This window comes from Monodon monoceros, unplaced genomic scaffold, assembly GCF_005190385.1.
Source record: "Monodon monoceros isolate NGI ecotype Baffin Bay Population unplaced genomic scaffold, NGI_Narwhal_1 Super_Scaffold_11, whole genome shotgun sequence".
Lineage (NCBI taxonomy): Eukaryota > Metazoa > Chordata > Mammalia > Artiodactyla > Monodontidae > Monodon > Monodon monoceros.
The window spans coordinates 79,232,606-79,254,049 of record NW_021703767.1 but is presented as its reverse complement, the minus strand read 5'-3'; the positions used below and the strand labels follow the sequence as shown (position 1 = coordinate 79,254,049).

Here is a 21,444-nt window from a genome sequence, read left to right as displayed (position 1 = left end):
ACCAGCCTGAGGCGCGCCGTGCATTCTCCTGGGGAAGTTGTCCCTGGATCACGGGACCCTGGCAGTGGCGGGCTGTAGAGGCTCCCGGGAGGGGAGGTGTGGAGAGTGACCTGTGCTTTCACACAGGCTTCCTGGTGGCTGCAGTAGCAGCCTTAGCGTCTCATGCCCGTCTCTGGGATCCGCACTGATAGCTGCAGTTCGTGCCCATCTCTGGAGCTCGTTTAGGCGATGCTCTGAATCCCCTCTCCTCACACCCCCCGAAACAATGGACTCTTGCCTCTTAGGCAGGTCCAGACTTCTTCCTGGATTCCCTCCTGGCTAGCTTTGGTGCACTAGCCCCTTCAGGCTGTGTTCACGCAGCCAACCCCAGTCCTCTGCCTGGGATCTGACCTCTGAAGCTTGAGCCTCAGCTCTCAGCCCGGCCCACCCCAGCTGGTGAGCAGACAAGCCTCTTGGGCTGGTGAGTGCTGGTCGGCACCGATCCTCTGTGTGGGAATCTCTCCACTTTGCCCTCCGCACCCCTGTTGCTGTGCTCTTCTCCGCGGCTCTGAAGCTTCCCCCTCTGCCACTCACAGTCTCCGCCCACGAAGGGGCTTCCTAGTGTGTGGAAACCTTTCCTCCTTCACAGCTCTCTGCCACTGGTGCAGGTCCTGTCCCTATTCTTTTGTCTCTGTTTTTTCTTTTTTCTTTTTCCCTACCCAGGTACGTGGGGAGTTTCTTGCCTTTTGGGAGGTCTGAGGTCTTCTGCCAGCGTTCAGTAGGTGTTCTGTAGGAGTTGTTCCACGTGTAGATGTATTTCTGATGTATCTGTGGGGAGGAAGGTGATCTCCACCTCTTACTCTTCCACCATCTTGAAGGTCTCCCTCTGATCACCAGGTCTTATATTAGGTGCTTGGGAAATCGAGGTAATTAAGTTATAGCTTCTCAAGGGGCTTAGATGAAAGGATGGGGGAGTGGAAAGAATTGGGAACATTGGGGAAGGTTACTAGGAGGAGGGGGCCTGACCTCAGAACTTCTCAGTGAACCATGGAGCTGCAGTTTGGCTGGACAGGTTCTGATGGTGGTGTAGCTGATGGCAGAACACAGCTGGGCAGGCAAGGAGCCTTTCACCTTCCACATGTGTTTCAGTCTCTGGTTTATTTCCCATCACTGTACTGTTGCCAAAAGCGTCATGTTGATTTTGACCTGCACTGATATTATTTCCATGGTCACCTCCAGGTGGCCCAGAGCATGCCTGGGTACACATTACCAAGCCAGCAATCATCTCTACATTCTGTGGGACATGGGTTCCTTTCAAGAGTTCCTGATAGCCAGTCTCTTTTGGTCTACTCCCTAAGCCTCAAGAAAACTGGTGGTGTTGGTAGAGGCCTTTAAAGTAATCCAGGACTGGACCTCTCAGATTGGAATGCTGTCTTCTCTATCTATCGCTGCATAACCAGTTACCCCAAACTTAGCACTTTAAAACAAGAAACATTATGTCACAGGTTCTGTGAGTCAGGAATCTGGGAACAGCTTAGATGGGTGCCTCCAGGTCTGTCCTGAGGTTGCAGTCTCATGTGAAGTTTCCGCTGGGGAGGACCCGCCACCAAGCTCAATCACATCGTTGGCAGGATGCAGTTCCCCACGGGTTGTTGGACTGGGCGCCTCAGCTCCTTGCCGACTGTTGGCTGGAGGCTGCCCCCAGTTGCTTGCCTTGTGGGCTTCTCCATAGGCAGCTCACAACGTGGAAGCTGGCTTCCCTCAGAGCAGGTGAACAAGACACAATCCCTCAGACCAAGCCACATCCACAGCCTTTTTGTAACCTAATCCTGGAAGTGACACACCACTTCCTCTGCCTCGTTCTGCTTGCTGAAAGCAAGTCACTAGATCCAGCCCAGTCAAGCGGAGGGACTGCACAAGGGCCTGAAGCACAGGAGGTGGAGTTACAGGGGGCCCTCTGGGCGCTGCCTGCCTCAGACACCCAGGCTTACATGGCAGGTGCTAAAGTGCATATTCTCAGTGCACCTCTGTGGATCAATTTTACTTGAAGACTTTTTTGGGGGAGAACTCCATTTAAAATCTGAATATAAGCATTGGTATGTAATCACACAGAATGCAAAACTAGCATGGCTTTTCAGAGGAAGAACACAAGTTTTTAATTAATGCTGTGCTACTCTACCTGTAACTCTTTGCCCTGTTTAGCAGTTAGGGCTGCTTTGGTGGAAATGTTTGCATGTTCTTACTTGAGCTCTTTGCTGTGCAGATGAGATGCCAAGACCCAGAGAGGGGACAGACTCTTCCCAGGGCCACAGAGCCAGGGGTAGCCATGGGAGGGACATCTAAGGCACCTCAGACTCTGGCCCAGTGCGTCCCCTCCACCTCTCTGCGCAGTCTCTGCCTCCAAATCAGTCCATACAACTTTTAGGCATGTATTCTCTGCTTTTTGCAACCTCTGTCCTGTCCCAGAAAGAGATTGGGGAAAATAGGTCAAAATTTGGAGACTTGAGCCTTGGTGGTGTTCTTTTAGTTAAATTTCAGGGTGTACATCTCCTATTGAGTCACACTGTGTCCTGAAGAGTTGCATAAATCAGTATTACTTGGCTCAGACAGTGTGTCTCTGCAGTTATGAATAACATTTGTATTAAGAACAGTGAGCCAATACACAACATTACTGTGAGACTGACAGGATCAGACAGAAAACCTCAGTCAATACTTTCTGTCTGGCAGAAAGCCCTTTTCCAGAGCATCCGTCTCCTCCCCCCACCAAAATAGTCTTTTTATAAAACCAAGCTCGGCAGTACATTTTATAGAAGATGACAGGTTCCCTTAGAGCCCACCTTAACATTCCTAAAAATTAATGGAAATGGGAGACTTAAAAGGATGGTCAAACTCATTAGCAGCCCTGCAGCCAAAACAAGGAAAGCCAGCTTTGGTCATTGAGACTGGCACTGGCCAGAATGTTAATACTATTCCCAGCTCCACGGTTCCTTTTGGATTTCAATATTTTTTTTTTTTTTTTTTTTTTACTTTTGGTGCTTTCAAAGTGTTTCTTATCAATTATTTAACTGTTATTGAAAGTCGATAGTAAGAAGTAGTTTTCATTGGGGGAAAGCAACGAGCTAAGTGGAATTTTTTTTTTTTTTTTTAAAGGATAGCTTTATTACTGATATGGTGCCAGGCAAAGGGGGACACATCGGGCTCCTGCCTCAAAAAATCATGTGTCCCTGATAAAGCGGAATTGGAATAGGGAGACTGTCGTATATCAGCTGCATAATCTTACTTAAGCTGTTTAATCATTTTTAAACGGGTTTCCATGTCGGAAAAATATTGTGCCAGTAGCACCTAGCTTACAGATTCTTCTGTGCTCTCAAAGCAGCATGACGTATGTAAAGTGCCAATTGTGTATGCTTCTTAGTGCGTAGTTGGTGCACATTAAACAGTTTCATTTCCAATCTCCTTAATAGTCTGTAACTGCTAGAAACCACCCTGGTTCTTTTCTTTGTCAGACCATTATCTCAGTGTCCGCACTTTGCACTGTCTCCTCGGCTTGGGCCAGACCTGCAGCATTTGCATATGTCACCCCGGATTTCATCTTTTCCTGAATAGCTAAAAGCCTTAACATTTATAATTTTGCTCAGTGGCTCCCAAGACGTAAATACAGGCATCAAAATATGCTCATGTTTTCTGGTCTTTGGAAATATAGTCATTTTGGGAACAACTATGTGTGCACTGTGTTTCATGAGGAAGGTCTATTAAGAAGTCATTGTTGGTTTTCATGACAACATTGTTCAGCCCAGAGGATGAGCTCCACTCAGCTACCATCAGCCACTTCTTCCTTTGTAAATGGAAGCTTCTCTGGGACCTGCCCAGGGCTGACCCTCTCCCGTTCCTCTTTGGACTCCTTTAGGATGACATCACTTCCCCCTGCTTCAGTGGTGACTGGCTTGAGTTATATCAGTTATTAAAAATGATCTAATATTTTCCTCTTAAATCTAGGGCCCTGGTTTGTTCTATGATTAAGCTGGTGATTTATTTATAATATGGTACGAGAGACGGCTACAGCCATTCTATGATGTAATCTAAGAATGACATGAAAACAAAATAGGCTTTTACATAATGAAAGTGTTCCTGTAATACAGTTTAGGGCAAGGCTTTTTTTCCGTTGAGAATAGAGATGGATTCTTTACTTTCCCTCCAGTCCTTTCTTATCTCTGTTTCCCATTTGTAAGTCTTAAGGACTTTAAGTCAATTAAAAAAAAATCAGCATTTAAAACCCCACAAAGACTCTGGTTGGCCCTTCTAATCTCTTCTTGTCATCATCTTTGTCCCCCTCCCCCCCTCCTCCTTGGCCTCTGTTTTGGCTACAGCTCTCTCAGCAGCCCTTAGCCTCCTCTCATCACACCATGGTCTTCACCATTCCTTTGCTTATGCTGTTCTTGCTACAGGAAATGCTTCCCGCATCCTGAATCTTCTTCGGCAAAAGGCAGATATAGCTCACTGGTTCCTACAGATAGCAAACTTCTTCAGGCCAGCTCAAGTGCACCTCTTCCTCCAAGCCTTCTCTGAAGCTTTTGCCTCCTATTTAGAAACCCTTTCTCTGTATTTAATACCACAGCACTTAATACAACAGCAAGTTCCCCATCCCCACTGCGAGGAACACTGATAGAATATCAGAGTTAGAAGAGGAGAAAGGACTCAGGAAAACAGGGAGGGGGCCTTTGTAGTTCTGGTTCTGCTCCTAACACTGAGACACAGGGAGGTCACGGCCCATCTTTGAGTTTCAGTTTTCCTCATCTGAAGAATGAGTAGTTTGGGTTTCATTTCATGTGGCCGCATGGTGGATTGGTAGTGGCTCTTTGAGACGCTGTGTTGAGAAGGATTCTGAAGCGGTATCCTGACCGAGAAGGAAAGAGTCCGTGATCATTTAGCAGTGTCTGCCATGGCTGTGGGTGGGGAAGGGAGGGTGGAGGCGCACAGGAGGTCTCTGGGCAATTTTTGGACTGGATGATTTAGAGCTCTCTTTTTGTTTTACCTTCTGGGATGCTTTGATTTGCTGACTTTAAGTGTCTTGCCCAAGGTCACACAGGCAAGTAGTGGTTAGAATCCAATGCTCAGATGTAGAGATGGTTAAAAACTACATATTCTAATGCAGCCTGGCCGTGGGAGTTGAGAAGCTGGGATCAACAAGACTAGAGGGACCATGGTTTACCGTAGGCACAAGACTCCCCAAATTCTTCGTGTCCCTGAGGTGGAGTGGGCTCAGGAGATGCTCTTCACCTCTTTGCCTTCTTTGCTTCCAAAGAGTTATAATGTCTACAATATTCTAATTTATGTCAAAGGTGGCATTTCAAGGTCAAGGTCAGAAAGTTAGGTTACTCTGCCAGGGTCTTCTTCCTGGGTCAAGGCTCACAGAGTTAACCCATGTTCCTTTGGATCCTCTGTGCCTCTCTCCCAGACCCCAGACAAAATGCTCAGCTCTCCAAAGAACGCTAAATTGCTTGAGCACTAGGTCAGCTCCAAAAAAAATAAATAAATAAAAAGTCCTGGAACAGAGAGAGTTAGAGGAGGGAAAGGAAGGGGGCAGTTTAGGTTGGATGAAAGAAGGAACCAGAAGTGGTTAGTGTGGAGAAGAGAGAAAGGGGATGCATGAGGAGGGAGCGGAGTGGGACTCTGCCATGGAAGGGGCCATGAACTTGCTCTTTGTGACCCCAGAAGGAGTTCTGGGAGCAGTGGGTGGAAGCAACAGAAAGACAGTGTGCGGGAGAATGTTTTAGTATTAAGAGCAGACCACAGTGGCATGGGCCACTTCGGGCGTTAGGGTTATTTAGGTAGAGGCTGATACTGATGGGTCCTCGCAGAGGAAATAAGACGTTGGACTAGATGCCCTTTAAGGTCGTTCCTGTCCGGAGAGCATGGAATTTTCTATAGACGTGTTTTGTGTGCATTTTGTGTGCAAATTAAATAATTTCCATTTTAAAGCGAAGGCTTTAAGGAGGGAAGTGATTCTTCTTTTCTCCATGGTCTTGGCACACAGAAATGCTGACTTATCTTGGGCAATCTTGTTTCACTTAGCATTATTGATGAAGGAAAGGAGGCTAACTAAGGTTGTCTTAGTACTTGTTTGTGCTGAATGCAGTTTTGAGGATGATTTCTGAGCTTGTTTTGAAGACAGTTCCAAAGAATTCTGTTCTCTTGGTGTCCTTCAATCCGCTCCCCACCCACTGCCCCCTCCAATGTCAACAACTTGCTTTTTCTGTACTATCAGAGTGCTTTGTTTATACCTCCAGTGGAGCATTCATGTTGCTTTGCTCTGCTATGTAAGCAGATTTCCAGTCTTCCTTCTCCACGAGGTTGTAGAAGCTTCCTAAGAGCATAAATCCTGTCTTATTCCATAAGAGGACCCATGGTGCCCAGTGTAGTGGTTTGCAAATAATGATGATGACTCATTAACTTAACAACCGTGTATTTAGCACCTACTATGTGCTAGACTATTCCAGGTGTAGGGAATAGAACTGTGAACAAAATCAGACAAACTTGCTCTTTGATGGGAACAGGCAACACGTAAATCAATGAGTAAATAGATAATATTTAGGTTGTGATCTATTTTCAGAAGAAAAATAAAGCAGGTTAAGGGCACAGAGTGTGGGGATAACACAGATTTAAAATTCATTGGTCCGAGAAGGTCTTACTGATATGGGTACACAGGCACACGGGCCTGCAGGCGGTGAGGCAGTCAGCTGAAGAGAGGGGAAAGAATGTTTCAAGCTGAAAGAAAGCAATTGCCAAGGCCCCGAGGCCGAAGCATGCCTGACGCATTCCAGAAAAGTGAGGAGGCCAGCGTGGCTGGAGTGGAGTGACCGAGGTGAAGAGTGCAGGAGAGGAGGCCGCCCATTCTCATAAAGACAGATGCAACAACAAATATTTGTTAAGCACGTACTGAAGATGCTCAGAAAAAAAAAATTGCCTTTGTGATTTAAAGAATTCACAGCAGTGTAAGAAAAGGATGACGAAAGTTTTTTTCTGGCTTTCAGCTTTGATACAGGGACAGTGGATGGAGAGCTGGGACAGTACCGGGGGCAGCTCAGAACAAGTCCAGTTGCGGAGGGTATGGTTTCCCTCCTCTCGCTCTCTGTGGTGGAGGACCCTCCTTTCTGAGTCTCTGCTCCTGCGTCAGGCGCACCTGCAGGGGAGGCTGGGGCCCCCGGTGCAGATGGGCAATTGCATGCCTAATCACCCATTCAGACACCCACTTATTTGTTTTCCACATGCAAATATGGGTTTTTTGCAGATGGATTTAATATATTTGTTGCTTCCCCATTTTATTTAAAACAAAACAAACGACCAACCATGTCAGTTGAGGGCAACAAATAGAAACATGAGTATTATGCGGTCTTTGCTATGCGTGCTGATTACGTGGCTGAGAGGGATCCTAGGCAAATCAGTCTTTTCTCTGCTCAATTTTAGTTTTACTTTATAGTACTCCTCTTACTCTCATTATTGTTTTAAAAAAATGTTTTAAGAGGGATGTGGTATTATTTACCCTAAATCATTTTCTCAATTTTTCAGGCTCCATGTTTTTACTGTGTGGTTTCCACGCTTACCTTTTTAGTTTCTGCACTTCTGGTCCATTGTAAAAAAAAAAAAAAGAAAAAGGCATCATGGGATCTCCCAAGGCCAATAGCAGGTGGTTCCTACAACTTCTTTAGCCTGGAAATAAACAAATAAACAAACACAAATTAGAAGTACTTGCCCCTATTGATGCGCTATTATTACTTATCGTGCAACATCATGCAAAAAGTCACTTGCATTTATCTGGGAGCCTGTAGGTCAACACCAATATCAGAGAGAGGGCTTTGGAGGGTGTCTGTTTTGATGTGTGATGAAATTTCAGAGCTCTAGAGAAGAATGTCAGAATTGGTAGTTAACATTGGCATTTATTTTATCCCGAATGCCTCACTTTACAGTTGGGGAACTGAGGCCCAGAGAGGTAAAATGACTTGTTCAAGGTGTCAGAGAGTAAGGGGTAGAGATCATACTTGAGCAGCTGGAGTCCTGGCAGGTGGCAGCCTCTGTGGCCGGGGGATGAAGAGACTGCTGGAGCCCCCAGAGGATCTCATCTCAAGGTGAGGTCTGTGTGTAAAGGGGGGGGCCATGTGTCCCATTATTTTCTCTCATAAACTAATTAAAAAATCCTTTGGGTATCAGATCTTAAGCAGAGAAGCAGTGATTGGGACTGTGGATAGGAATTGCTTGCAGTTTGCCTAAATAACAAGTTTGTGGACTGGATAAGAGGGATGTTGGGGTGGATTATGTGTGTGTGTGTGTGGGGGGGGGCGGGGGGAGAGAAAGAGAGAGAAAGAGGAGTGGGGGTGGGGAGGGAGAGAGAGGATGGAGATGAACAAACTAGGAGGGAGAGGGCAGACCACTTGGCAGCAGGAACTAAATCATTAGGCACAGGATTTCTGAGCCAGAAGGAAGTCTAAAGCTTATTGAACTGGACTGCGTTATTTTGTAGAAAAAGAAACTGATGTCCAGAGTGGTTGAGAGCCTTGCCCCCCAGTCATCCAACTTGAACTGAGTAGTTAGAATATCACACCGGCAACATCCTTCGATAGAAACTTTAATTTAAAAAAGTACCGATCATCACTATCAAGTCGTATTTACTGGTTGGCCAGTAGGGCCACTCATGTGAGGGGAAGCATCTGCCTTCTTAGGGGTTCTTTGCTCAGAGGTGGCTTTGCCAGGAGGAGATTGTCAAGGGCTGTGACAGCTCCAAGCACAGGTCTTCTCTGTTCTTGCAGCCGTGACAGACACCTACTCAGACGTCAGATGAACGCTTGACCGACCACCCCAGTGGCCATCTTCCAAATGATTTTCTGAAAAAGTAAGGTTTGGAGATGAAGGCCGGTTAAGTAACATTTTGTGGATCTTTTACATGTCCTTTAATGTAGGACCCTTTCACTTTTAGATGTTAAACGTTAGGTTGCTGGATTACCGGAGATGTACGCGAAGTCCAAGGTGATATTTCCGGAGGTAGCCTGAGAGCAGGAAGGTCCGTATGTATGAAAAGGGCAAACTTGTCAGGAACATATTGAGAGCGGGTCAACGGGTAGTGGCGGCAGGAATGATGAATGGTTCTGGGGACAGCCTTGACCCTGAAGGCCTCCAGGAGTCGAGTGTGATGAGCGAGGGAAGGACTATTGATGTAAGACGCATTCAGCTTGCCGTGTCGGCTCTGTGCAGGGGCCCTCTCTGCAGCTGTCTGCCCTGAAGTACTCGCTCTCTTTTTCTCCTGCTGATACTTTGTGGCTTGATATAAATGCTTCCCACCGTGGGCTGGACAATGCCAGACACCGCCCGCAGCCTCTGTGTCCGTGTCAGACACAGCGTGTTGGGCGTTCAAGTGACTCCATCCTTATTCCCATGTCTTTCTCTTCCCTCTGCCCCACCATGCCCACCCACCTCCCCGCTTTGAGAAAAAAAATCACCCGAATTGTTTGAAGGTTCATTTATGTGGATTTGTTTGTATTTTTATTTTATTTATTTATTTGTTTGTTTTTGGCTGCGTTGGGTCTTCGTTGCTGCACGCAGGCTTTCTCTAGTTGCGGTGAGTGGGGACCACTCTTTGTTGCGGGCTTCTCGTTGCGGTGGCTTCCCTTGCCGCGGAGCACAGACTCTAGGCGCGCAGGCTTCAGCAGCTGTGGCTCGCGAGCTCTAGAGCGCATGCTCAGCAGTTGTGGCGCACAGGCTCAGCTGCTCCGCGGCATGTGGGATCTTCCCAGACCAGAGCTCAAACCTGTGTCCCATGCATTGGCAGGCCGATTCTTAACCACTGCGCCACCAGGGAAGTCCTGTTTGTATTTTGTTACTAATTTGTTTCCCGTTCATATCTGAAACAAATTCACCTTATGTGAGACCACATTATAATATACTTGAATTCTCTTTGGCTCTATGATTTCTTTTGTTTTTTCTTTTACTTAAAAAAGCGATTTTTCCTTCTCTCCTCAGACCTCTAGCTTTCTCATCTACACAGACAATCTATTTTTGAAGACTCTTTAGGGAGTTGCCAACTTTGTTGGAACTATTAGTGTAGAAGCAATTTGGATGACAGAATCCCACAGTTAACTTGCTTTTCTAGAAACAATTTATTTTCCCTTTAGCTTCAAGGAGTAGCAGTGGGGAATAGGGCATTCTGAAAATAAGAAAAATGTGCCAAATGGGTTGCTGATTTCCAGCGAGGCACATGGAAAAAAGGTTTTGATTTCAGTGACCTCTCTGCTCGTTGGAAAACTCTAGGCTGGTAGATTTCATGATCCCGAGGCTGAGTGCTCTCAGGTTACAGAGAGTGATGAGGGGAAATCTCAGGGTGGAGGGTGCTCTCTTATTGGGCTCAGGGCTGTTACAGAGACATAGTGTCCTTTGGCATTAAGACACATCATTTCTTCCAGTTGGGTCATGTTTAAGGACTAGTTCCACCAAATCCCCAAGTACTCGGAGCCCAGAGGGAACGCAGAGCGTTTGAAGAGTCAGCCTTAGCATGGATTGTGTTTGAGCGTGGCCAGTGGCCAAACTTGGTGATGCCTACTGGCTTTGTTCAACAAATTTCTTACATCTAGACACAGGCCTGCATCTTATGTGCCCCCCCCCCCCTTTTTGGTGGTGTCCCTATTTGATTCGTCTTGCATTTAGGTCTATTTGGTCTTAAAAATAACACACTAAATAAGAGGGCGGGTGAGCTGAGCTCCGACCCCAGCTCTGCTACAACCATCTGTGGAACTACCCTCAAAATTTTCATTTATTCAAGAAATATTTAAATGAGCACTTTTTACACATCAGTTACCTGAGACACAAAAAATGTGTAAGACACGGTTCTCACCTTGACTGCTTACAGTCGGGGATAGAGGGCCAAGTACAAAAATAGATCACGAAGTGACTTCTCCTTTCTGGTCTCCCTTTTACATATGGAAGAGTCAGAGCTGGGCCAGGTTATGGCCACGTCCTTTCGGAGGCTCACATGCGGTCATTTGTACAAAACTCATCAAACATCTGATAGTCACGTATCTAATTAAAAATTGACAAACATTTCCCTTTTCTCCCCAGTTTATCAGGGGTGATGTTGCAGATGAATGAGGAAGTATCTATAGAATGCTTTAATAAGCAAGTTGGAAAAAGACGTGCTATAACTTTGAGGCGTTATTATTAACGGAGAAATGAAAACAAGGGCTGATGTTTTTAGAGAGAGAACAGATGGTTCCTTTGTTTAGAATTTGAGTATAAATGAGAGAGGAAAAGAGATACTTGCCATATTGTTTAGGCCCTGAATGTGAGTGACTTTAAAATGCCAAAACAATCTGGTGAGGAAAGTCCCATGGATTCAAAATAGCTCCTACACTGATCAAACTATAATTAATTTAACAAAAAAAATGACGGTAAGAAAAATCCTAATAAGAATTGCCACGGTGACAATTGACAGAACCTAACAAAAACTCCCATTTTTGTGTCAACTCTAGAAACTTAATTTTTCCTGTGTTCAGGACTTATACCACACAGCAGAACAAATTAGTGGGAACTGATTTAAAACTGTGTTTCTTTCTAGAGTCATCCCCGCCCCCCGAGTTATTTCAGTTTCCCATGACTCAGAAAGGAAATCTTCAGGATTCACGAGAAATTGGCAATCCTCTCCCACCTTTGCTGTTGGAGACTGCTGGAAAAACTGAGAGTGGGGGCAGATTAACATGGGAGAGCAAACCTCAGAGGACATGGGTTGGGATGGCAGAAGGCAGGGTCTGGGAAGGCTCTTCGAGAAACTTGTGGACAAAATGTTGTCAAATGGTTTCTTTCTCTCTTCCTTCATTTCTTAATTTCTTATATCTGCCTTTGCAGTCCACAGTTAATTAATGTATCCTTTTGGTGTGGTCCTTGCCCTCTTGAGCTGACAAAAAACGTGGGCTGTGAGAATGAGGTCTTCGGCCACCAGGCCTTTCACCTTGTTTTAGGAGGCAGCTTGCGTGCTAATGCCTCCCGTACAATGAAGACGGCAAAGTAAACTTAATAATCAAACAATAAAGCATGTTTTCTTCTCCAACCCCCACATTTTTTGTAGGTCAAAAAACTCTGCTTTTGGGTGTGCTCTGCTAAAAAAAAAAAAAAAAAAAATCAAATAATGGTAAATACCTCGTGCTGCTCTTACCGTTCTCCTTTGTCCATGAAATCGTAATATGTTGGGGAAACAAAGATTTCCGTTTCTTGACTGTAATTGTTGAAATATATATTCAGAGTTTTCCGTTTTACGTATTGGCTGATAGCATAAAATAGTGTGACATGGTGTAAGGATTTTCTAATGGAGAAATGTCTGAGAGTATCCCTTGGGTGTTGTATATGCTTCTTAATCTGTCATCTTGACGAAGTTTCTTTATCCCTTGTCATTTCTTGATCTCTAAAGTGAGATTATCAAGATGATCTCCACAACTTTTTTTTTTTTCCTCATTAACATTAAATCCATGGTATCTGAGAGTTTTGGGAACGGACAGATATTTCTAGGCATCTTCATGACCTTTAAGTGGAATGATGACCCCTTAACGCACGTAGTCATCAGCCTCAGTAATTTTCAGACGCCTCTAGGAAGCAGACACCCCGCACTTCATTGCACTCATTTGTTTGTGATTAACATTCTCTGCCCTTTCTCATATCCCAAGCTCATGTTTTGAAATGTAACTGTAGGGTATTCTTTCCCTCTTGCACTAAATACCTTGCTCAAAGTTACTAATCTATTAAGTGACAACAACATATTGACATCTAAGGCTTTTCTTTCATTTTACGGCCTTAGATGAGAGGTTTTGGGGGCTCAGCCTCCTTCGCTAGAAGTTAGTGAACCAAGGCCTGGTGAGAGGACTCTGGTTGTCTCGTCACCTGTATGAACTAGAACAGGAACTGTAGTCATCTTATACTTTAAAAGCCCGACAGGAAAGCCTCTGACCTTCAGCAATCAGAGAGGCATGTTGGTGTGGAGTTGTGGGACATCAGTGTGACTAAGCTCAAATCACCTGAGCTTTCTGAGCCTCACCTGACCCATGCGTGAAATGGGGTAATGACCTCTTTTCTACATGAAAGCAGAGGGCTGTCCAGACAACTTCTGGGGAGCGCTTCCTACCCTGGGATCTATGATTCTGTGAGCAAGTACCACTCCCAAGGTACTTGGGTGGGGAAAAGAAGGTTGAGGCTATTTTCAGAGGCTTAGATTGCTTATAGACTATTTGGTAGGAGAGCAATACCTTTGAAAAGTTAAGGAGCGCTTTTATATATTATGTAAGGAAGTTGATAAAAACTGATACATTTACAAAGTACCTTAAAGTCTATCACCTTTTTTTCCTCTAGCCTGGTGAAATTGGTTTGTCATTTTTGCCATTTTATTTTTGTGGAAACTGAACCAGCGAGAGAAATAGTAGGATGCTGTCAGTGTCAGTCTAAGGATACTGTAAAGCAGCAGGTGGTTGAAGTTTTTCCTAGAGCGTAGGAGCTGCAGAGGAGTTTACAATCTTCCAGTCCAGTGGTTTGCAAGCCTGGCCACCTATTAAAATCTCTGGAGGAACTAAGAAAAAAAATGCCCTGTCCTTAAGCTGCTCACCTGACTTAGAGTGTCTGAGCTTCAATCTTATTTTAGAGCTGCTTGGAGACCCATTGATCTCGTCTTGATCTTTAACCTGTGTCTTTGGTGGTATCTTGGTGAATATCTCTCTCCATGGGCTGTCACAGCCCTGACACACAAGTGAAACTGCTGGAGGACCAAGAATTTCACCCAAACAACACGAACCCACTGGGAACTCTACTTGAGAAGGCTCATAAGTTCTGTGAGGCCTTAAAATAAATATGAAGGGAGAGAAGGGCTTAATATTTTTTACACTGGTACGTGCCTTCTTTTATGCTTCTAAGAACGTATAAAATGATAGCAAGGAATATATTTCATTGCTTTAATTGTTCAGGTCTTTTTAAAGTATGTGCAATAAAATACCATTTAAGCTAACTGACCTTTATATTTTAATGCTTTTTGGAAAGGAACAATACCTAGTATTCAGCTGCAGTATAATTTTTTAATTTATATATATATATTTTTTTCCCCCAGTCAGCAGGCCCTGGTTTGGAACCAGAGGGCTAAGAGTTCTGCTGCCTTCCCAGATATTTTACCTGTTTCTGTTTAAACATCAGGTTCTATTTGGTTGATGGTTCTTGACCTCATAATGTCTAACCTTCATATCTTTTTATTTCCCTCTCCAAACTTATCCAGGAAGAAAACTGCAAGGCCTGATTCACTGTTTTTTCCTCCTGCTGGGAAGTTTAGGTGTGTAGCACATGTGACCTAATCTATATTTTGACAAAAAGAATGCTCCTTGCCCATCCCCCTCCCCAGCACCGTGCACTGGGTGATCCTTAACCTCAAAGGCCACTGCTGATAGATTTTAAAAAATTGATACTAGCTATTACCTTGTTAGATATAGCTCTTCTTCCAACTCTAAACTTGCTCTTTCTAGAAGGGAAATAGTACTCGGATTGCAAATGTGGTGAACTGGAATTTCAGAGGCTTGAATTGACCTACAAATCTTGTAATTGTAGCCCTGGTTACATATACACTGTGGCCTTGTACACGTTATGTATTATTTACCCCAGGAGTTTTAGAAGAAGAAATGATAGGATAATTTTCCATGTTAAGAAATTAAAATGTGCAAAATTCTTTGTGTTGCTATGAAACACGTGGACACATATTATATAGAATGAAGTAGTTTTGACTTAATTTATTAATTACTTTCAAATCCTGTTAGAAAATAGAGCTACTTCTTTTTTTTTTTTTTTTTTTTTTTTTGCGTTATGCGGGCCTCTCACTGTTGTGGCCTCTCCCGTTGCGGAGCACAGGCTCCGGATGCGCAGGCTCAGTGGCCATGGCTCACGGGCCCAGCCGCTCCACGGCATGTGGGATCTTCCCGGACCGGGGCACGAACCCGCGTCCCCTGCATCGGCAGGCGGACTCTCAACCACTGCGCCACCAGGGAAGCCCAGAGCTACTTCTTAATTGCTACATTTTTTTCCCTTCTCTTTCTCAGTGGTTATTACTTTAATTTAATTTTTTACTGTAAGTGATTTCCAACATAAAAAGTATAGTCCAAACAATACCCATAAGCTTTTAAAATTTTTCAAATTATTTTTTTATTGAGATATAGTGGATGTACAATATTATTTAAATTACAGGTGTACAACATAGTGACCCACAAGTTTTAAAGGTTATACTCCATTTATAGTTATTTAAAAATATTGGCTATATTCCCTGTACTGTACGATATATTCATGTAGATTATTTATTTTATACATAGTAGTTTCTGCCTCTTAATCCCCTACCTGTATTTCACCCCTACCCACTTCCCTCTCTCCACTGGTAACCACTGGTTTGTTCTTTATACCTGTGAGTCTGTTTCTGTTTTGTTATATTCACTAGTTCGTTTTATTTTTTAGATTCCACATGTAAGTGATATCATACAGTATTTCTTTCTGTCTGATTCATTTCACTAAGCATAATACCCTCCTGGTTCATCCATGTTGTTGCAAATGGCAAAACTGTTCTTTTTTATGGCTGAACAATATTCCATTATATATCATGTCTCCTTTGTCCATTCATCTGTTGATGGACACTTAGGTTGCTTCCGTATCTTGGCAGTTGTAAATGATACTGCTGTGAACATTGGGGTGCGTGTGTCTTTTCAATTTAGTGTTTTTGTTTTCTTCACATATATATCCAGAAGTGGAATTGCTGGGTCATATGGTAGAATACCCATATGCTTTCATCAGATTGTTAACATTTTATTCCATTTGCAGTCTCCCCTCTCTTTCTATCTTCTTCTATATGTGTATATGCACACACACACACACACACAAACACACAAACACATATACATATATATTTTTTTCTGCAGTATTTTTTCTACAGTGATGGAGAGAAAGTTGCATATGTCATGATACATCATGGCCCCCTATGCCTAAGTGCAGTGTGTATTTCCTAATAATAAAGATCATCTCTTCATATTCACATTATAGTTATCAAATTCAGTACCCATAACACTGATTTAATACATTTTTGAATTTTATTTATATAATTTTTATACAGCAGGTTCTTATTAGTTATCCATTTTATACATATTAGTGTATACATGTCAATCCCAATCTCCCAATTCATCACAGCACCACCCCTACTGCCCCCGGCTGCTTTCCCCGCTTGGTGTCCATACGTTTGTTCTCTACATCTGTATCTCAATTTCTGCCCTGCAAACTGGTTCATCTGTACCATTTTTCTAGGTTCCACATATATGCGTTAATATATGATATTTGTTTTTCTCTTTCTGACTTACTTTACTCTCTATGACAGTCTCTAGATTCATCCATGTCTCTACAAATGACCCAATTTCGTTCCTTTTTATGGCTGAGTAATATTCCATTGTATATATGTACCACATCTTCATTATCCATTCGTCTGTTGATGGACACTTAGGTTGCTTCCATGACGTGGCTATTGTAGATAGTGCTGCAGTGAACATTGGGGTGCATGTGTCTTTTTGAATTATGGTTTTCTCTGGGTATATGCCCAGTAGTGGGATTGCTGGGTCATAGGGTAATTCTATTTTTAGTTTTTTAAGGAACCTCCATACTGTTCCCCATAGTGGCTGTATCAATCTACATTCCCACCAACAGTGCAAAAGGGTTCCCTTTTCTCCACACCCTCTCCAGCATTTGTTGTGTGTAGATTTTCTGATGATGCCCATTCTAACCGGTGTGAGGTGATACCTCATTGTAGTTTTGATTTGCATTTCTCTAATAATTAGTGATGTTGAGCAGCTTTTCATGTGCTTCTTGGCCATCTGTAAGTCTTCTTTGGAGAAATGTCTATTTAGGTCTTCTGCTCATTTTTGGATTGGGTTGTTTGTTTTTTTAATATTGAGCTGAATGAGCTGTTTATATATTTTGGAGATTAATCCTTTGTCCGTTGATTCATTTGCAAATATTTGCAAAACGGTTGTCTTTTTGTCTTGTTTGTAGTTTCCTTTGCTTTGCAAAATTTAAGTTTCATTAGGTCTCATTTGTTTATTTTTGTTTTTATTTCCATTGCTCTAGGAGGTGGATCAAAAAAGATCTTTCTGTGATTTATGTCAAAGTGTGTTCTTCCTATGTTTTCCTCTAAGAGTTTTATAGTGTCCGGTCTTACATTTAGGTCTCGAATCCATTTTGAGTATGGTGTTAGGGAGTGTTCTAATTTCATTCTTTTCCATGTAGCTGTCCAGTTTTCCCAGCACCACTTATTGAAGAGACTGTCTTTTCTCCATTGTATATCCTTGCCTCCTCTGTCATACATTAGTTGACCATAGGTGCGTGGGTTTATCTCTGGGCTTTGTATCCTATTCCATTGATCTCTATCTCTGTTTTTGTGCCAGTACCATATTGTCTTGATTACTGTAGCTTTGTAGTATAGTCTGAAGTCAGGGAGTCTGATTCCTCCAGCTCCGTTTTTTTCTCTCAAGACTGCTTTGGCTCTTTGGGGTCTTTTGTGTCTCCATACAAATTTTAAGGTTTTTTGTTCTAGTTCTGTAAAAAATGCCATTGGTAATTTGATAGGGATTGCGTTGAATCTGTAGATTGCTTTGGGTAGTATAGTCATTTTCACAATATTGAGTCTTTCAATCCAGGAACATGGTATATCTCTCCATCTGTTGGTATCATCTTTAATTTCTTTCATCAGTGTCTTATAGTTTTCTGCATACAAGTCTTTTGTCTCCCTAGGTAGGTTTATTCCTAGGTATTTTATTCTTTTTGTTGCAGTGGTAAATGGGAGTGTTTCCTTAATTTCTCTTTCAGATTTTTCATCATTAGTGTATAGCAGTGCAAGAGATTTTTGTGCATAAATTTTGTATCCTGCAGCTTTACCAAATTCATTGATTAGCTCTAGTAGTTTTTTGGTGGCATCTTTAGGATTCTCTACATATAGTATCATGTCATCTGCAGGCAGTGACAGTTTTACTTCTTCTTTTCCAATTTGTATTCCTTTTATTTTTCTTCGCTGATTGCCATGGCTAGGACTTCCAAAACTATGTTGAATAATAGTGGTGAGAGTGGACAACCTTGTCTTGTTCCTGGTCTTAGAGGAATTGCTTTCAGTTTTTCACCACTGAGAATGATGTTTGCTGTGGCTTTGTCATATATAGTGTTTATTATGTTGAGGTAGGTTCCCTCTATGCCCACTTTGTAGAGAGTTTTTATCATAAATGGGTGTTGAATTTTGTCAACAGCTTTTTCTGCATCTATTGGGATGATCATATGGTTTTTATTCTTGAATTTGTTAATATGGTGTATCACACTGATTGATTTGCATATATTGAAGAATCCTTGCATCCCTGGGATAAATCCCACTTGATCATGGTGTATGATCCTTTTAATGTGTTGTTGGATTCTGATTGCTAGTATTTTGTTGAGGATTTTTGCATCTATGTTCATCAGGTCTGTAATTTTCTTTTTTTGTAGTCTGACTTAATACTTTATTGTTTTGTACTCCTGTTTTGTCACCTTGCCCAGTTATATAATATACTTGACAGCATTTTTCCCCTCTAGTAGAGAATCCAGCCTAAAATCAGGCAGTGCATTTAGTTGTCATGTTTCTTTAGTCTCTTTTAATCTGGAACATTTTCACAGCCTTTCTTCTTTTTTTATGACGTAGACATTTTTGAAGAATATGGTGCCCCCCTTTTGAGAAATATAATATTCCTCATGTTGGGTTTGTCCACTGTTTCTTTGTGTCCTCCTCAGGAATTCTGTCTAGAGGTTTACGATGGTGAGTCAAGGTATTGTTCAGTTTCTCCACTATATAGTTACCATTTTCCCCTTGCAGTTATTAAGCAGTCCACAAGGAGATACTTTATTCTTGCTCCTCATCAAAAATTTCCTTGAAATTCTTGTAAAACCAGTCTTTACTATGATGTCTGCAAAATGATGTTTTTCCATATTTAGTGCTTTCTTAATGTTTATTATGCAACATTCTGCAGTCTAGTCTAAGCAAGACTCCTTCCCTTCTCTTTTTCTCTGTTTCAAATATAGGTATGGACTCCAGATTTCCGTTTTAATCTTGTATAATTCATTAGTGCTGTTTAATTATTGTGATGCTTACATTGTCCCAGACTATTGCAGTGGAGCCCCTTTAAGCTGGCTCCTGTGTCCTTGTGATATGTCCCCATCTTTGTTGTTGCTAGCACTTATTTACCTGCTCAGATAAAAAGGTATTTTAGTTTAATCTTGTATCTTCTCTGCTCGAGCTCTGAAATCAACCATTTCTTCACTATGTCCTGGTTCTTTTCAGTGGAGAATGGTGTTAGAGACCAATATTTGAGTGCTACGTATGCTCATGGGTACTGTGGTGCCTTTGGTCCTATGCCCTTGCAATGGCCAGAGCTGGGAAATTTTACACATGAAAGTATATAGGCAAATATGTGTATATGTAAAGCACCCACATATATACATACCTGTGCTAAATGGGTGTGTATCCATATATATGTATACAAATAATAATGATTTTATTATTGTACACGACACAAAAGAAACCTGCTAGAAAGAGTTCAGGGTTTGCTTGTGATCTTCTCCCCTAACTTTAACCCTTCCCAGGATTGAGGGTATATTGTCAAATACTGTGTTTAGGAATTACCTGGATTGGTTCTTTTTTCTTTACGATCTTTGCCCCCAACCCCTCAGTGTCATTATGCTGTTCATTTGAAATTTGTTTGAGTTCAGTTGTTTCATTTGGCTTTGGATTTTAGTTTCTCTCCTTCCCACCCTTGTCTTGTTGATTTAATTTTAATTTTTGAATACGTAAAATGTTAACAAGCTTCAAATGTTAAAACTAAACAAAAAAGTATACTCAGAGAAGTGCTACTCCCTCCAATATTTCTTCTACCCTGTTACTCCCTACCCTTCTTGTAGGTAATCACCCTCATTGTTTTCCTGGTTATCCTTCTTGTGTCTCTCATATTTCCTTTTCTTTCTTACATACAAGGTAACATATATGCTCTTTTGTACTTTGCTTGTTAAAAATTCTTTTCTTCTTTATTTCTCTCTTCCTTCCTTCTTGTCCTCTGTCTGTCCTTCTGTCTTTCTCTTTGTCTCTCTCTTCCCTTCTCTCTCTTTTCTTCCTTCTTTTTTTCCATCTTTTTGCCTTACTTTCTGCCTCTCCTTCCTTCTTTCTTTCTCTCTTTATGTCTCTTTGTTTTATATGCCTGATCTCCTATGCTTGGACAGTTGAGTAGTTTCCTGCCGTGAATAATATTATGCATATTTATTTTTATAATGTTGGAGAGGTGTATCTTCAGGCTATATTCTTTTTTGTTTGTTTGTTTTTTGTTTTTTTTCTTTTGCGGTACCCGGGCCTCTCACCGTTGTGGCCTCTCCCACCGCGGAGCACAGGCTCCGGACGTGCAGGCCCAGCGGCCATGGCTCACGGGCCCAGCCGCTCCGCGGCATGTGGGATCCTCCCGGACTGGAGCATGAACCCGTGTCCCCTGCATTGGCAGGCGGACTCCCAACCACTGCGCCACCAGGGAAGCCCTTCAGGCTATATTCTTAGAAATGGGAATGCCGGGTCAAGGGAGAATGTTTTGTTAGGTAGGTAGTGACATATTCCTCTCCATGGGGGTGTCCCACCAGCACCCTCAACCACAGAGTGTATCGTCAAGCTTTTGAATTGCTGCCAATGTGATGGGTGAGAAATGATATCTCAGTGTAGTTTAAATTTGCATATATCCTATTATGATGAAGTAGAACATCTTTTCCTGTGTTTAAAGACTATATTAGTTAATTTTATAAATTCCATTTTTCTGAATTGTCTGTTCATATCTTTTGCCCATTTTTTAAATTTGGATTTTGGTCTTTTTTTTCCCCTCAAAAATATCTCTGTAAATTAACCCTTAATTTATGAAATATATTATGAATATTTTATCCCAGTTTGTTTTTTGACTTTGTTTATAGAGCTTTTCTCTTTTTGTCATGAAAAAAGGCAACATTTATATTTATATAGACAAGTTTAACAATCTTTTCTTTTTTTTTATTGCTTCTGTTCTTTGATCATAGTTTGAAAGCATTTCCTGACACGATGTTTGCTTGTGTTATCTTCTAGTACCTGCATAGTTTCACTTTTTTAAAAAAAAAGCAATTAATTAATTAATTAATTAGGCTGCTTTGGGTCTTCGTTGCTATGTGCGGGCTTTCTCTAGTTGCGGCGAGCGGGGGCTACTCTTCCTTGTGGTGCACGGGCTTCTCATTGCAGTGGCTTTCCTTGTTGTGGAGCATGGGCTCTAGGTGCGCAGGCTCAGTAGTTGTGGTGCATGGGGCCCAGCTGCTCCGTGGCATGTGGGATCTTCCCAGACCAGGGCTCGAACCCGTGTCCCCTACACTAGC

At 42.5% G+C, this 21,444-nt stretch overlaps 1 protein-coding gene across 6 annotated transcripts in view; it reads left to right on the top strand.

Moving 5' to 3' along the window:
• Positions 1-21,444, top strand: part of LPP (LIM domain containing preferred translocation partner in lipoma) — a 682,060-nt gene that overhangs the window by 79,582 nt on the left and 581,034 nt on the right. For 2 of the 6 annotated variants that reach the window (XM_029215428.1, XM_029215426.1), the window contains exon 1: positions 778-8,102. The exons of the other annotated variants lie outside the window; for them this stretch is intronic. The gene's annotated coding sequence lies outside the window, so the exon portion shown is untranslated. Of the gene's footprint in view, positions 1-777; positions 8,103-21,444 lie in introns of those variants that run through there. 6 annotated transcript variants of the gene reach the window in all.